The sequence below is a fragment of the Phyllostomus hastatus genome, unplaced genomic scaffold (genome assembly GCF_019186645.2).
Source record: "Phyllostomus hastatus isolate PE091 unplaced genomic scaffold, TTU_PhHast_1.1 phas_scaffold_216, whole genome shotgun sequence".
Lineage (NCBI taxonomy): Eukaryota > Metazoa > Chordata > Mammalia > Chiroptera > Phyllostomidae > Phyllostomus > Phyllostomus hastatus.
Window position 1 is genome coordinate 3,514,668 of NW_025334018.1, and position 16,025 is coordinate 3,530,692.

At 48.9% G+C, this 16,025-nt stretch overlaps 1 pseudogene; it reads right to left on the reverse strand.

Annotated features, from left to right (window-relative positions):
* Nucleotides 1-12,498: 12,498 nt before the first annotated feature.
* On the reverse strand, nt 12,499-12,764 carry LOC123804578 (annotated as a pseudogene).
* Nucleotides 12,765-16,025: the final 3,261 nt, after the last annotated feature.

Here is a 16,025-nt window from a genome sequence, read left to right on the forward strand (position 1 = left end):
ACAGGCCCCTCAGACGCAGCCCTCTGGGGAGGGCATAGGCCCACTCCGGCCTGTCCCTGCCGACCGGAGACCTTCAATACCACTTACTTTCCACTTTTCACCAAACTTTCCCTGCGGTCAGTTTGCGTGTGTGCCAGGCTCTCTGCCAGGCTCTGTGGGGTGTCAGCTAAGGCCACCTGCGAAGGGGAGAGAATGCGGAAGAGATGTGGGTTCGAGTCCCAGCTTGAACTTGAGGAAACTTGAGGAAGTTATACAACCTTTCTGAGCCTTGCCTCCCCCCGCCCCACACTTTTTAATCTGTGAGATGGAGGCTGGATGACTTTCCTCATGGAACTGCTGTAGGGATCCAATGAAATGGCAGCTGAGAGGGCCTGGCACTAAGCCCCGGGGGTGGGGAGGTTGTCCCCGAGCCCTGGTGTGTGTTTCTCTTTACGTGGCCTGGCGGCCCCCTGGCTCATCAGGAGTGACTGTGCTGATGCTGGAGGAGAGCAGGGGAAGACTTCAGGATACAGGGAAGGCAGGGAGGAGGAGCCCCAGGAACATGAATATTTATTCCAACAGGTAGTCCTTGATAAATGCCCCAGCGACATGGAAGGCAGGAGCTCTGAGGCTCCACAGGAGCAGAGAAATGAGTGGGGGAAATACTTCTGAGGGTTTCTCAGGCAGGGCGGGCGGGCGGGCAGGCAGGCAAGGTCATTTCACGTGCAGAGGAATGGTGTGGCCGCACTCTGACCTGCAGGTGTGCAGTGAAGGAGACGGGGAGGAAATCTGCCCCTCAGATGTCCCTCTTCCATGTTCCTTACCCCCATCCCCACCGGCTCCACACAGCCCCCTCCCTCATCCCGTCAGCTCCCTCTCTTTCTCATGGCTGTTGTCAAAAGAACATCCACTTTAAAAAAAAGTCTTATAAGAGTTTATTTGAGCCAAACTGACAATTGCCAGGAAACAAAATCTCAATGGACTGAGAAAACGCTTCAGAGGATGGCAGTTTTACAGTTGTTTATTTTATACATTAGAATCAAAGGAGGAGATGTGAGAAGAGTTACATGAAATCCATTGGTGGTAGGTTGGGGAGGATGGGAAAAAGCAAAGCAGGGAAATCTCTGAGACTGGATAAAGAGTAAAACAGAGGGACACACACCCCTTTTACATTGGCAAGTGCAGGATAGTTAACATTTGCAGCCCACAGAGCTGGTGTGTGGGCAACGAGATAACAGTGTGGTCTCGTGCTCTTCCGCCTGTGGTCATGCCTCCAAGGGTTTGGGTGACAAAATTACTCTGATGTTTCAAAGGTATGCTATCTTACACCCGCAAAGATGATAGACAATTGCAGATCTAAAGATTGACCTTTGTCAAGGAAGCTACAGGCCCAGGAAGGGACTACTCACCATGACTCACATTTAGGTAGGAGTTTTTAAAAAAGATTTTATTTATTTATTTTTAGTGGGGGTCAGGGAAGAAGAAGGAAAGGGAGAGAAACATCAAAGTGTGGTTGCCTCTTGCATGCCCCCCACTGGGGACCTGGCCTGCAACCCAGACTTGTGCCCTGACTGGGAATCAAACTGGTGACCCTTTGGATAACAGGCTGGCACTCAATCCACTGAGCCACACCAGCCGGGGCTACTTAAGAATTTTTAAGTTCCAGCTTCCCTGTGTGGTTATGTTGGCCTCTGGGTTTGTAAGGCCCACCGTGCAGGCCTCCCCTAAGCTTGTCATGTTTAGTATGTGGCCCCTTTTTCTTTCACATGGCCTTGGCGTCATCAATGACCCCTGATGGTGGGCCAGGCACTGCTAGGTCCTAGGGGTCCTGAGCTGGGTCTTAGAGAGGAATAGGAATTGACTATGTGAAGGTGGGGGAAGGGCAACACAGCCTGGGGGTGTGCATAAGGAGGGGGTTGGAACCACCTGGGAGGAGGGGCAAGACTATACAAATGCAGTAGCCAGAATACAGTAGCCGGAGTACTTGAGTGGTGTAGACGAGACTGCTGAAGGTAAATGCCTTGGAGGAGACATGCACACGTGCTGTGGGACTCAGAAGAAAACTCCCCTGAGGGCGTGGGTCCCCCGTGTGGGGGACAGATATCCTGGAGGATGCTCACGGGGAGACCCATTTTAAAAGGGCTGAGGACGTCCCAGTCGGGCCTGGAGGAGGGCCCGCGGGCCCACCCAGGGCTGCTGAAGAGACCAGCCAAGGGGCTGTATTTCATCAGGGAACCACAGGCGAGGGGAGGCAGAGAGAGAAGAAAGTTGTGGAGACTCAAGAGCGGATAATGGGCAAGGTGCCCTGGGAATATTAACATCAGCTTACATTAATAGAACATTCCAGGCTCATCTGCAGCACTTTGCGCACAAGGCTGCACTTATCTTCACAATCAACTTAGGAGATAGATAGTATTGTTATCCTTATTTTATAGATGAGCAAACTCTGAAAGCACAGAAAAGTCAGTAACTTCCCTGAGGTCACACAGCTAGTAGTCTAAAGGCAATTTGGCTTGAGAGTCCAGATTTAACCACTGTACGGTACTCTCCAGGTGTGCTGCTAGCTGTTCCTCAAGTGGGGTGAATGCTAGTCTGGGGTGCAGGTCACTGGGGACACAGAGAGGCACAAGAGCATTGTGGAAACACTCCCTAAAGGATGCAGCAGCCATTTGGACATGGGAGCAAGTGAGGTTGTTTCAGCATCAGAGGCTCAGGTGGGAGGCAGTGCTATAAAAGCCTAAGGTAAAGTACTTGCTCTCCAGGCTTTTCCTGCTACAGCTCAGTCAATCAGATGCTTCCGCTCAGGGCTCCGAATGCAAAGGAAGGACTCAGAGACGTAGGGAGCTTAGAGTTTGCTTCCCACGTGATCCGGGCTGTACTTCCGGCTGCCCCACGTACCTCGGTCCCTGCCTATCTCCCAAGGTAGGTTCCTGGTTTTTCTATCCATTGTGTGAACTACTGGAGTTCCAGCAAATCCTTTTTCTGCTTTAAGTGACCTAGAGTCAGTTTCTGTCGCTGCCAAGATGAAACCCAGACTGGTGCAAAGTGCCGGTGGCAAGACTGAAAGCCCGGGAGACAGAAAAGATCATGTCAACCTAAAAATGAAGGCCGGTGTGACGGCCGGCAAGCATTTCTTTGGGATCCAAAAGAATAGCTATTGGGAAAGCACTGACTCAGGCAGAAGCCCAGCGGTGTTCTGGTTGGGAGGTGGAGGCAAGAGGAGTTGATGAGAAAGAGAAGGGGGAGCGACGACATCAATGGAAGCATCGGTGTAAAAAACGTCCGAACCTGTAGAGAGTTTTTATGAGTTTATTTCAGCCAAACTGAAGACAGACTCCAGGGAGTAGAATCTCAAGTGCTCCAGAGAATGATAGTTATGCCATTACTTTGATTCATTTTCGATTAAAAAGGGAAGATTACGTGAAGGTGGGAGAGAGCAAGGTGGGGGGTTGGATTACAGGGTAGTTAAGATTATGTGCTTTTCAGAGGGTGGTCACCCTTTATACAGAGGGTCTGAGAGGGGGCATTTCAGACAAGATCGGGCGCATTTAAGGTGGCATGGCCATAGACTGAGAGGGGGCATTTCAAAGATGCACAGAAAAAAGGGACAGGGGTTGCTTAAGGCAAAGAAGAACCTTTTACTAAATAAACTATATTGCCCTGGCTGGTGTGGCTCAGTGGACTGAGTGCTGGTCTGTGAACCAAAAGGTCACTGGTTCGATTCCCAGTCAGGGCACATGCCTGGGTTTTGGGTTTAGGGTGTATAAGAGACATCTGATCAATGTTTCTCTCTCACATAGTTGTTTTCCTCCCCTCTCTTTCTCCCTCCTTTCCCCTCACTTTAAAAATAAATAAATAAATAAGAAAGTTTTCTTAAAAAGAAAAAAAAAAAGAAGCAGCTATAGGCCTGGGGCATGACTGCCCACCATGGCCCTGCCCAGTTAGGAATTATGGTCAGATCACCCTGTGAGGTTATTTTCTGTAATAAGTTAACATAGCGATGCTAATTCTACAAATTTAAGCCCTGGCTGGGTACTCAGTTGGTTGTTAGAGTGCCATCCCCATACACCAGGGCTACGGTTTCAGTCTCAGGTCAGGGCACGTGCAGGAAGACACTGACGAGTGTGTAAATGAGTGGGACTGCGAATCGGTCTCTCTCTCTCTCAAATCAGTTTAAAAAATACTTTAAATCTTCAGGCCTATAATCATAATATCTGCCTTCTTATTATCTCTGCAAACAGTTGTTTGGGATACAGGGCTGCTTTAGGCCCAATGCAAGGTTATTTCACCCAGTTTTAACATTCCAAAGATTTGAGGAGAAAGGCATCCAAGGCAGCTCCTCTGGGAAGGCAGCCGTGTTGAAGTAGCTCCATTTATATTATTTTTCATAGTCAATTGCAGTGTGTATTTTGGGGGAGGACAGGGAGATCTACGTTAGCAGGTTGAAGTGCTGGGAAATGCCTGGGGAATGGGTTGAGACGTTGCATGCAGGTGCTGGACCTGGGGACAGTGCTCCGAGTCCTCTTTATACAGAGAGGGAGCAGGGAGCTGGGTTTGAGGCCCTGGGATGCCGTGAGAGAGCAGAGAGCCGGCTTGCAGACGGAGTGCCTGCAGGGAGCTGGGCGGGAATCATAAAAGAGTGAGAGGACCAGGTGTTTTTGTGTGGACAGAAAAAAAAGGGGGGAGGGTTCTATGGAAAATAATCTCACAGGGCGATCTGATCTTAAATTCCTAAGTGGGAAGGTCATGGTGGGTAGTCACGTCTCAAGCCTGTTACTTCTTTAGTGAAAGGTTTTAAGCCGGCCTGTTCATTGTTCTTGTGTATCCAGGCTAACACACCTGGGAAGTACAAGAAGTAATCTTCCTGGAAGTGAATATTACCCCTGAAAGCAGCAATAATCTTTTTAAAAATTTTTACTTAAATTATTTTATTGTCATTCAATTACAGTTGTCTGTATTTTCTCCCCACCCCTCCAAACTCACCTCCCTCCCTTGCTCCCACCCTCTGCCTTGGTTTTGTCCATGTGTCCCTTATAGTAGTTCCTGAAAACTCTTCTCCCCACTGTCCCCTCCCCTTGCCCCTCTGGCTATTGTTAGACTGTTCTTATATTCAATGACTCTGGTTATATTTCGCTTGCTTTTTTCTTGTGTTGATTATGTTCCAGTTAAAGGTGCGATCATAAGGCATTTGTCCCTCACTGCCTGGTTTATTTCACTTAGCATAATGCTCTCCAGTTCCATCCATGCTGTTGTGAAGGATAGGAGCTCCTTCTTTCTTTCTGCTGTATAGAATTCCATTGTGTAAATGTACCATAGTTTTTCTATCCACTCATTTACTGATGGGCATCTAGGTTGCTTCCAGCACTTGGCTATTGTAAATTGTGCTTCTATGAACATTGGGGTGCATAGGTTCTTTTGGATTGGTGTTTCAGGGCTCTTAGGGTATAATCCCAGCAGCAGAATTGCTAGGTCAAAAGGCAGTTCCATTTTTAGTTTTCTCAGGAAATTCCATACTGTTTTCCACAGTGGCTGCACCAGTCTGCATTCCCACCAACAGTGCACTAGGGTTCCCTTTTCTCCCATCCCCTCCAACACTATTTTGTTGATTTATTTATGATGGCCATTCTGACCAGTGTGAGGTGCTATCTCATTGTGGTTTTAATTTGCATCTCTATGATGGTTAGTGATGCTGAGCATCTTTTCACGTGTCTCTGGGCCTGAAGAGAGCAATAATCTTGTAAACTATTGTGTAATCCAATCTCCACCTTGCTTTCTCCCACCTCTGTGTAACATCACCTCCTTAATTTCAAATGCATAAAAGAAGCTAAACAACTGTTACTCTCTAGAGTATTTGAGATCTTGCTCCCTGGCATATGTCATCAGTTTGGCTCAAATAAACTCCTATAAACACTATCTACAGGTTTGGATGTTTTTAATGTCAACAATTTTTCAGAAAGTCTTCAGGTGGTGTTCTGTCACCTCTGTCACCCTGGAAGGAGGAGAATACCTCCATTGCTTCAGCAAGATTCTGAAGAGGACTCTCGTTGCCCTACCGTGGGCTACACGCCCATTCCCAAAGCCATGCCTGGGGCCTCAGGCCACTGAACCGGGATTGGCTGGGCTCAGGAGACCAGACCTGGGAGGTAGACTGAGGATGAGGGGTTCCCAAGGAAAACTGGGTTTTTGTCTCCGGAAGGGGAAAAGGAAGATGGACAAGTAAACAAGCACATGTCAGCCAGGAGACATTGGTAGCTTGAGAAGGTTTAGAATGGAGGGAAAGCCCCCCCTCTTTTTTTTTGAATGGCAAAATCTGGGCCTAGTTGTAGATAAAGGGGAGACACCCATTGGAGAGAGGCTGCAGATGCCTTGGGAAACTGAGAAATAGGCCCCGGAAGGAAGGTGTGGAGGCAGGTAGGGTTCAGACAAAAGGCTAGGAGTCCGCCTTATTGAAGGGGTGTGACTGATCTCAGAGAGGGGCAGGTAGCGAGGTGGGGAGGTCTGAGAAGTGGTGAAAGGAAGTCGGGAGAACCTGTTCCCAGGCCGCCTGCTGCCCCAGGCCCTGGCCGAGAGCTTGGGCTTCGGAAACAGACTGCAGGGGTTCCAGGTCCAGTCCCCTCACTCGCTAGGACATGATGTTGGGCCTCGGCTTTCTCATTTGTGAAACGAGGATGATAATGATAGCTCCCACAGAAAGGATCACGGTGAGGATGAAATGAGATAATGTATGTAAAGTACTTAGAAAAGCTGCTGCATCTGGCACATGGAAAGACCTTGGGATTAGCTATTATGATTGTAATTATTATGATTTTTATTGCAGAGCGCTCACAGTGACAGTAATGAATTCCTGTTCAACCGGCTCCTGCTCCTACCTGCTGACATAGATCTCCAGGCTCCTACAAAGTCCCCCTCAAATATTGCTGATGGTCCCCCTGGGACATTTCAGTGGACCACTCATGGCATGTCACCGAGTGTTTTGCTGGGTGTGGCACTCTTCTTCTGGTGGGTGTGGCAGCACGAACCTTCCTCTCCCCTTCTGTCACCTCTGTTGGGGGTTCCCGAGTGAGACTGCTTGTGTTTCCACATGTGATGGTTTGGTGTGTCAGCTCTTCCGTTTTCATTCACTGCTGCTTGTATCTGTGAGGCCCGACAGGCTTCCTTGGGGCTTGATTGCACGCGGATTTGCACGTTGCACCTTCCTGTACAATAGTGGGATTTCTAGTCCTCTCTGAGGATGAGGACTTTGCCATGGAGCCATTTGGGAGCTTCCTCAGCCCCGCCAGCCAGGAGGTCCTGTAAGGTGTCCCTTCTTGGCCGCTTGGTGAGTTTCAACCCCAGTGTACATACATCATTAGACTCTTAGTAAGGGTCCTGCTTCAGCCTGGCCAGTCCCTCTGCAGAAATCTTGGGCAAAGTGAGAGACCAGCCCTGCTGCAGGTGAGAGCAGCCAAGGACAATGGCGAGGTGGCTGAGGACGCAGCTGCCACATTCCCAGAACCTACAGAACAGGGCCCTTGGGAAGAGGAGAGGCAGGTTGAGCTGGGCTCAGTCACCAAAGGCCCAGAATCAGGCCCTGAGGCTCCAAAGTCCTTATCAAAACCGGTTGTCTGGCTTTTGCCCCAGGGTAGCTGTCAGGGACACAACCAGGACTTCCTTTCTCTGCCTGGTTCCCATCCCTCTCCAGGCTCGGGTTTCAACACAACTCTCTCCTCCTTTTCCTCACAGACACCTGGAAGGCCCCCTGGGGAAAGGGCACTGGGACAAGGGCTGGGGAACTGCCGCAGGTCCATCTTAGCACCTTTGTGTGTCCCAGTCCCTGCTAGGAAGAGAAGGCCTTTCCTTTGCCCACAGTTGCTCTGATTCTTGGAGCTGTTGGGTTCATGGCCAGAAAACTATGTCCTTGAGGTGTTTTCTCACAGGTGCACCCGGAGCCTGATACTGGGTTCTGTCCTGAGCGACCTGCAAGGCTGGTGCTCTGGGGAGCAAGGAACACTCCTCCTCTCCACGGGCTACTGGGAGTGCACACGGAATAAACCCGACTGAAACAGCCCGTGACCACAGAAGACACAGATGAAATGAAAAAAAAAAAAAATCAAAATAAACAAAACCCCAAACCCACCCTGGCCGCACATAGAAAAGCCAGGACCCCAGAGCTGCGTGGGATGGGGAGCAGGCCTGTTTGGGTGATATTTATACAAAGGGCTTGGTCCCTCCCTCGGGCAAGTAAAGCAAGTTGTAAAATTTGAAGGCACATTTTAAAATTGTTTAAAATCCTGCAAATGTGTTTCCTGTCTGGCACTGTGGACGGGGAGCTGGTAACACGTGTGCATGTGTGGCCTGGAGCGTGCATTAACGAGGGCGGTGGAGGTGGGGACGCCGAGGAGCCGGCGAGAATCAGGGGAGAGAGAAGGAGTGTGTTGTGGCTCAGGGTGTGTGTTCCAGCGTTGGAATGCGTGTAAAGGGCCCCGGGACTTGGGAGGGAGGTTTAGTCTGTGATATCAGCATCTTTTAAAAAACCACTACACTTATAAATCATTAGTTAAAGGCCTGTAGGGGCAATAATGCAGGTATGTGATTTTTACTTCTGAAGCAAGTAGGCGCGATAACATTTGACAACATAATACTTAGAATATCACAGTATTCGTTTTGCAGAGTTCGATGGTGGTTATTAGTCCTCCCGCACATCCTGGCCTTCTATCTCTGCTCAAGCGCTTCCCTCCGCTGGGGAGGCTTTCGCCAGCTGTCCAAGTCCTAGTCATCCATCCCGCTGGCTCCGTACCGCCTCCCCGCAGTGCAAATTAATCACTCCCTCTCTGGGACATTTTGTCTTTTACGATGTTTACTTTGTAAAAGACATTTCACATTCCAACACTGGAACACACACCCTGAGCGACAACAGACTCCTTTTCTTGCCCCTGATTCCTGTCAGCTCCTCGGCATCACCACCGCTAAACCCCCTGGTGGCATTTTGTCTTTTACAGCGTTCGCTTTGTTTTCTCTTCTGAAATTTAGCTGAATGTGTGTCCCTTCCCCGTCACACGTCCTTTGAGGACTGTATTGGGGCTGTCAGGGTCTTCCCTGCAGCTCTGCCCGGAGTGGGCTCTCAGGCAATGCTTGCTGAATGAAACTTTTTTAAGAGCATTACTTTGCAGACAATGAAGATCCTGCACTGGCACAGACCTAATTTGGTAAAAGCCATCATACATTTGGACATTTTTTTATTTCAGTTTTTGAACTTTGCCTCATTTAGAGCGTTGACGTAATTGCACTGAATTTGGAATTAATAAAATTGAAGATGTAACTTGAAGAAAATGTGATTTTATTTTATTCAGTTCTGATATATACACAATAGACATAATGTCTGTCTTGTTAGGAAATCTTTTGTTTGGGGTAGCATTTGGTGGGGGGGGCAAGATAATCTGTGCGAAACTAGTCTTTATTATGAAAATCCCTCACACTTGATTGGGGGAGGATGGTGACACCCCAATAACTGGGTGCTGTTCCCTGTGGTGCATTCCGGGGTGGATATTTCAGAACTCAAAACTGGGCCTGGAAGGACCACTTGATTCATATGAATAATTCAAAGGTGTCCAAAATGCAGCCTGGGAATGTTAAAGGGTAGGGCAATCTAAGAGTCTAGCTGTTGTGTTAAGCTCTTAAAAAGAAGTCACTCACACCCTGGCTGGTGTGGCTCAGTGGCTGGAGCATTGTCCTATAACCAAAAGGTTGCAGGTTCGAGTCCCTGTCAGGGCACAAACCTAGGTTGCGGGTTCATCCCCGGCCCAGACAGACGTGAATGATCCCTAGTCCTGGGTGTGTGTGGAGGCAACCAGCCCACGTGCCTCTCACAGCAATGTTTCTCTCTCTTCCTCTCTGCCTTTCTCTCTCTCTTTAAAACAAACAAAAAAAGCAAATGAAAATGTCCTCAGGTGAGAACAAAAAGGTCACACACACACAAAAACGATAGATCTTTGGGGTGAAATAGTGAGGCTGTGTCGGCATAGACCCTGGGGTGAGCTCTCGCATAAAGGTGGGTACTTGCGCCTTTTCCTCCGGCTCCCTGTGCCCCAAGAAGGATGAGGCACCAGGGAAAAAACAGGTGCATAGAGGTGGGGTGGACCAGGGGTTTAGATGCCAGCCAGTAGTGGGCTTGAGTCTGAGGCTGAGTTCCCTCAACTGTGAAGCACAGCGTGAGGAGTAACACACGCCGCACAGGGGTCGCGGTCCCAGTGGTCTTGCAAAGTGCTCAGCACAGGGTCGGGCAGATGTGCGCGCACGCGCAGGTTAGCTCTTCCGCTTGGCCCGGGGTGTTTCCCCACCCGCTGCTCCCAGCCCTCTATGTCGCCCTGTCTCCAAGTTTAGGCTTACTGGATTTAGCAAATAAAAATAAGTCATGCTCAGTTGAATCTGAATTTCAGGTCAACAATGGATACCTTTTTAATATGAGTACCTCCTACCCAATGTTTAGGGCATACAATACTTATACTAAAAAAAGTATTTACTGTTTATCTGAAAGTCAAATTCAACAGGGAGTTCTGTAGTTTATCTGACAACTCCCTGTCAAGTTCTTCCTCCTGAAAGCCTCCCCAGTCAACTCAGTAGCAGTGCCACCCTCCGACCTCCTGTAGCCCTTCCTGACTTTGGCACTTGTTCCACATCCAGGAAACAGCACCACTTTTACTTATTATTAATAGTAACAGTAACCATTTGTATGAGTACCAGGCACGTAGGAGCTTTATACAACCTGTCCTATTAACCTGTACTGTAGCACCGCAAGGCTGAAATTAGTTTCCTCATGGAAGCCCAAGGAGGGTCGGTGTCACCCAGCCGGTACACAGCGGCATGCTCCAGGCTCGAGTGTTCAAGACGAACTCTGAGCCGCAGGCTGCAGCTCCGGGTCGGCCGGGACCCAGTCCGGCGCCTCGGGCCTTTGCCAGCGCCCCGCCCACAGTGGCCTGTGCTCGGGTTTTCTGTTCTAGAGAGTGATGTTCCACAGTTGCAGCACCACTATTGAAGCTGACTTGGGGACTACATTTCCTGAGTCCTAAACATTTGACAAAGGCATATTTCCAAGGTGCTGATTGCCTGTATGTGTGGATAACTCCAGCGTTGCTGCTGGAAGTACTGTGAAACCCACCCCTGAGCACAGTCCTCTCTGACCTGGCCTGTTACCTGGCGTGATGTGGGACGCAGCGTATGTGTGCGGTGTGTGGTAGAGAGGCGGGTGGGCCTGGACCAAATACATCCATACTTTTATGGCTTTGTTTTGCTTTGAGTTTGGAAATCAGCCGAAAGAAGCTGTGGTCCTTCTCTGAGGAGATGTTAGGCATAACCAAGGGGTTATTTCCGATGTCTGTCTCCGAGGATGTTCTCCACCCGGGTGCAGAGGACCTGGGCGTGGGGTGGGAGCAGCATAAGTTTATGGTCACTAAATGGAAATGCAGCTCCTTCTGTTGTTTGGACCTCAATTATCATGTTAATATCACTGCTTTGCTTGTGCTTTCGAGTTAGACAACTGCATCTTGTGGAGCATGTTTGGTTCTGGGACAGGAAGAAGTGACCGTGATGAGAAGGAATGGGTATTGCTGCAAATGCACCTGAGCCAGAGGGCGGGCCTTGTCTCTGACAGCTGGCTGGCTCTTTTCCTCTCATCCTCCTTTTGTCTGTGTGTGTGTGTGTGTGTGTGTGTGTGTGTGTGTGTGTGTTTTAATATAGAGAGAGGAAAAGGGAGAGAGAAAGAGAGGGAGAGAAACAGTAATGTGGGAGAGCAACATCAATCAGCTGGAACCAAACCCACAACCGAGGCATGTGCCCTGACTGGGAATTGAATCAGAGATCTTTTGCTTTACAGAACAACACCGAACCAACTGAGCCACACTAGTCAGGGTCTCCTCTTGTCTGTTTCCACCCCTATTCCAATTTATATGTACTCTAGGTGGTTGGCTTTAAAAGAGGGTGGGCAGTACGCAGGCACCAGACTCTCCTCCTCATGACAAAGTAGCAGGCGTCCTCTCCAACCCACAGTGGGCACAGAGTGGGAGTTAGAAGCCTTTCCAGGTTCCCAAACCTGTAAATGGTGGAGCAGGGACTTGAACTCAGGTCTGTCTGACTTTGAATCCTTAGCTCGTTTCATGGTAATACTTGATCTTGTCCTTCAAAGGACTTGGGGAAACATGAGGGGTTAATCACAAATGTCTATTTCTCAAAACCACATTAAAATGCCTGTGAATCATTATATAATAATATAGCTTCCCCAAGGGTAGGAGAAGAGCCCACATCACATGAAAAATTTAACATGTTTTGGAAGCTGGACAGGAGGTAAAAGAGCAGCAACTGATTTTTGTAAGATCTTATTTATTTATTTATTTATTGCTCTTTCAAATCATTTTAATAACCTGACAGTGAGTCAAATATAAAAAACAGATTCAAACTCTAAGGCGAGGTTGCCCTGATTGCCTCGCACACGCACGATCAAAGGCGATGACGGCACCGGATTCCAAAAGGCACAGTGACCAGAAGGCTTCAAGGCTCACACCCAGTGAAGAGCTGGGTTCCGGAAGGTCTCCCAGGGGTCGCAGGCGGCAGGAAAGACGTGAAATTTAAGGGACCCTGAGAGTACGGGCGCGGCTGCTGGGTCATCAGCACCGTGAAACGTTTCTTGACCGTGATTCCGTGTCTAGAGGGCTTGTCGGCGGGGAGAACCGAGCGGTCTGTGGTCCCGGAGGGCCAGACTCCTTCAGAGTTTAGATCCCGTCTCCCTGTTCGCTGTGGTAATGCTGGAGAAACATGGTCACGCTGAAGCTGAGGTTCCAATTCCATCTGCAGCTATTTATTTATTGTTAGAGAGAGGTCAAGGGAGGGAGCGACACATCAGTGTGTGCTCCCTCACCTCTCACGCGTCCCCAGCTGGGGACAGAGCCCGCAGCCCGGGCGTGTGCCCTGACCGGAATCGAAGCAGCAGGCTTTTGGTGCTCAGTCCACTGAGCTGCACCAGCCAGGGCTCGACTGATTTTTTTGAGCGAGGAAGAAGCTCTAAGTGGGGTGCCTGCAGACTGAAGTCTTGCCAAAAGGCAGCCTGTTGGCTCCCCAGAACCTAGGGAAAGCTTGGGATTTTGGAAGATAAGGCTTCTCTCGAGGAAGGATGTAGCCACTAGAAATGGGGATGGGATTGGGGAAGAGGCACCTAGGGCAGCTAAGCCCCCAGTGTCTTTCCTGCACGCCCAGAAACTAAGCAACCACACTCCTGCCCACTGCCACCTCCAGGGAGCCCGGCGCCCCCACTGCGCGCTCGCCTTTGCCGCCCCTGTGCCTCCCAGGGGGTGTGTGCTCAACCTCCCCAGCCCATTTACTCTCAGGACACCCCCACTGCCTTGAGCGCACTGACTCCCTGAGACCTCAGGGAGCTCCCTGCTGTGAGCACCACCCACAGGCTCTCCAGGGCTCACAGGTCGACATCGAGCCCAAGTGCTGCCCTCGTCTGCACACTCGCGGGTCCACTGTCCAACAGGCATCTCTGCCAGGGCCTCCGATCCGCATCCCACGCTCAACCTTGCCAGAATGCACTCAGGATCTCCACCCAGACCATTCCTCCCCAGTGCCCTCATCTTAGAAAATGCACCCCTTCATTACCCAAATCAAAACAGGAGTCATCCTTGGGGACGGGGCTCGGAGAGCATCAGGGTTGGCGAACACATGAAGGTTTGGGGACAGCGGCCTGTCCAGAGAAGTCACCGACGCCCCATGCCCTTTCTCCCCACCTTGCCCTATGTGTCCCTTCCATCTGGCTGTTTCTCAGTTGTATTCTTTTATTAGAAATCGGTGGTTAATAAACAAATAAAATCTTAAAAAAGAGAGAAACAGATAATCTAGTAAATAGAATGTTTCTCTGAGTTCTGTGAACACCTCTAGAAAATCAGTCAAACCTGGAGAAGGGAGTCTTTAGTCAATCCACTGAGCCACACCAGCCAGGGCAGACCCTTAAATTTTCATGTGACGTTGTATTAGTTTAAGGTGTACAACACAATGATTTGATACAGGTATGTCTTGAGAAATGATTATACATGTGGTACTTTTGAAAGTTTATTCTGATACGTAAAAAAAGTTTGGAACCAGAAGACAGGTGTCCAGGATATTTTAATAGTTTAGAGAGAAGTCCGTGTTGCAGGCCTGAAGAAGAACAAAGCAGGAAGTCTTAGTGCTACACTGGTTTCAGCTAAGTGCTAGGGTGAGCGAGAGAAAGAAAGGCTGACTGAGAGAGACCCTGGAGAGGAAGAGGCGCTGGGATGTGGCATTGGCCGGATGCCAAGACGGGAGTAAAGGCAGGACCATCTAAAGCTGCACAGAAAGAGCGGTGATGCTACAAACAGAAGAAGAGGAGGCGTTAAGGGGATATCTAAGTGAATTTGTGCAGCCAACCCAAAGATTCAGCTATAGGGTTGATTCAAAAACCATCAGACAAACAGGACCCATCCTGGTTCCTTGACTGTCCTTTCTCTGAGCCAGCATCCAAGCCTCATCCCAAGTCCTGCTGTCCACTTCCACCTCTACCACCTGGGCCGCCCTTCCTCTCACCTGGACTGAGGCAGGACCCTCAGGTCTTCTAGCTCCCACTGATACCCCTATAACCCTATTTTTACACAGCAGCCAAGAGATCCTTTTTAATGTAAATTTTATCTTGATATCCTCTGGCTAAATCTTCCAATAACTTCCAGTCACATTTCCAGTGAAGTTCAGGGGCTGACTGTGGTCTTCCAGGCCCCACAGGGTCTGGCCCTTCTCTCCCTCCCCCACCTGACCTCACGTCATTTTCTTTTTACTCACCATTCTCTAGTCATTAGCCTTCTTGATCCTCCTTGACCTCCCAACTATACTCCTGCCTCGGGAAATTTGCACTTCACACATTAGACGGAAAAGTCTTCCCCAAGACATACACTTGACTCATTCAAATGTCCGCTCTGTCGAGAAGTCATGTCTGATGACTGTAGCACATACAAGCTTGTATGAGCAAGCACACACATGTGCTCTTGTACCCCTTCATTGGCTTATTTTGCTTTAGTTTTCCTCATAGCTCTTGTCACTACCTGACATTTATGTATATATACACATATCCATACCCATATCCATATATACACATATATACATAGTTATCTGTATATCTAGTGTGTGTTTCAAGATATAGTCTATCTATTTTGTTTCTACTCTGTAGATTGTAAGCTTCATGGAATGTGGACTTCGTTCTCTACTCTAGAGAACAGTGCCAGGCATGTAACAGGACTGTAAAATAGGAAGGGCATGATCCAGCCTCAGGAAAACCAAACAAAATAGGTAAAGGGAGCACATGGATAGAAATAACAATGTGCACGCTCAGTGGTGAGACCCCAGCCCCTTTTCCTGCTTACTTCCTGAACAAGGAACAAGATTAGAAGACTATTCTGGCAAATGTCCCGGAGAATGGTTCCAGAGAAAAGGCCGACATTTCGAAAAGATGAGAAAGCCACTAGATGTCCTCGTATGTCTCCCTTCCATCCTTCACTCCTTCCATCTTTATCTCCCTCCTGTCCTTCCACAAATATTTGTTAAGCACCTGCTATGGGCCAGACAATGTTCTCGGTGCTCAGACTCTGTCTGTAAACAAAACTGACATAGGCCTTTGTCTTGAAGAGCTAGTATCTGGAATTTCCAGTGTGGTGCAATCACAGACCCGACTTGTACATACAGTTACCCAACAGCGTTTGTGCCTTGTGCTGGAATAAGAATGGATAGCCAAGGACCAGCAGGAATTTGGGGGAGCCTCCAATAGGAAAAAGACAGAGCTAAAGCACACAAAGAAAAAGAAATCACAAGAAAATAGGAATAATGCAGGGGGTAGAAGAAAATGGCAACTGATACAAGAAACGTTCTAAGAATGGAAATTTTAGACTGAGAGTGATAGAAATTTGCATTTAGACAAAGGATCAGGCATCAGCTGAGTCTTGGATTTCTCAAGAGCGATAGCAGAAGCTAGACGACCTTGGGAAATAAGGAGGCCTCAAAATCCCTAGGGAAAATGT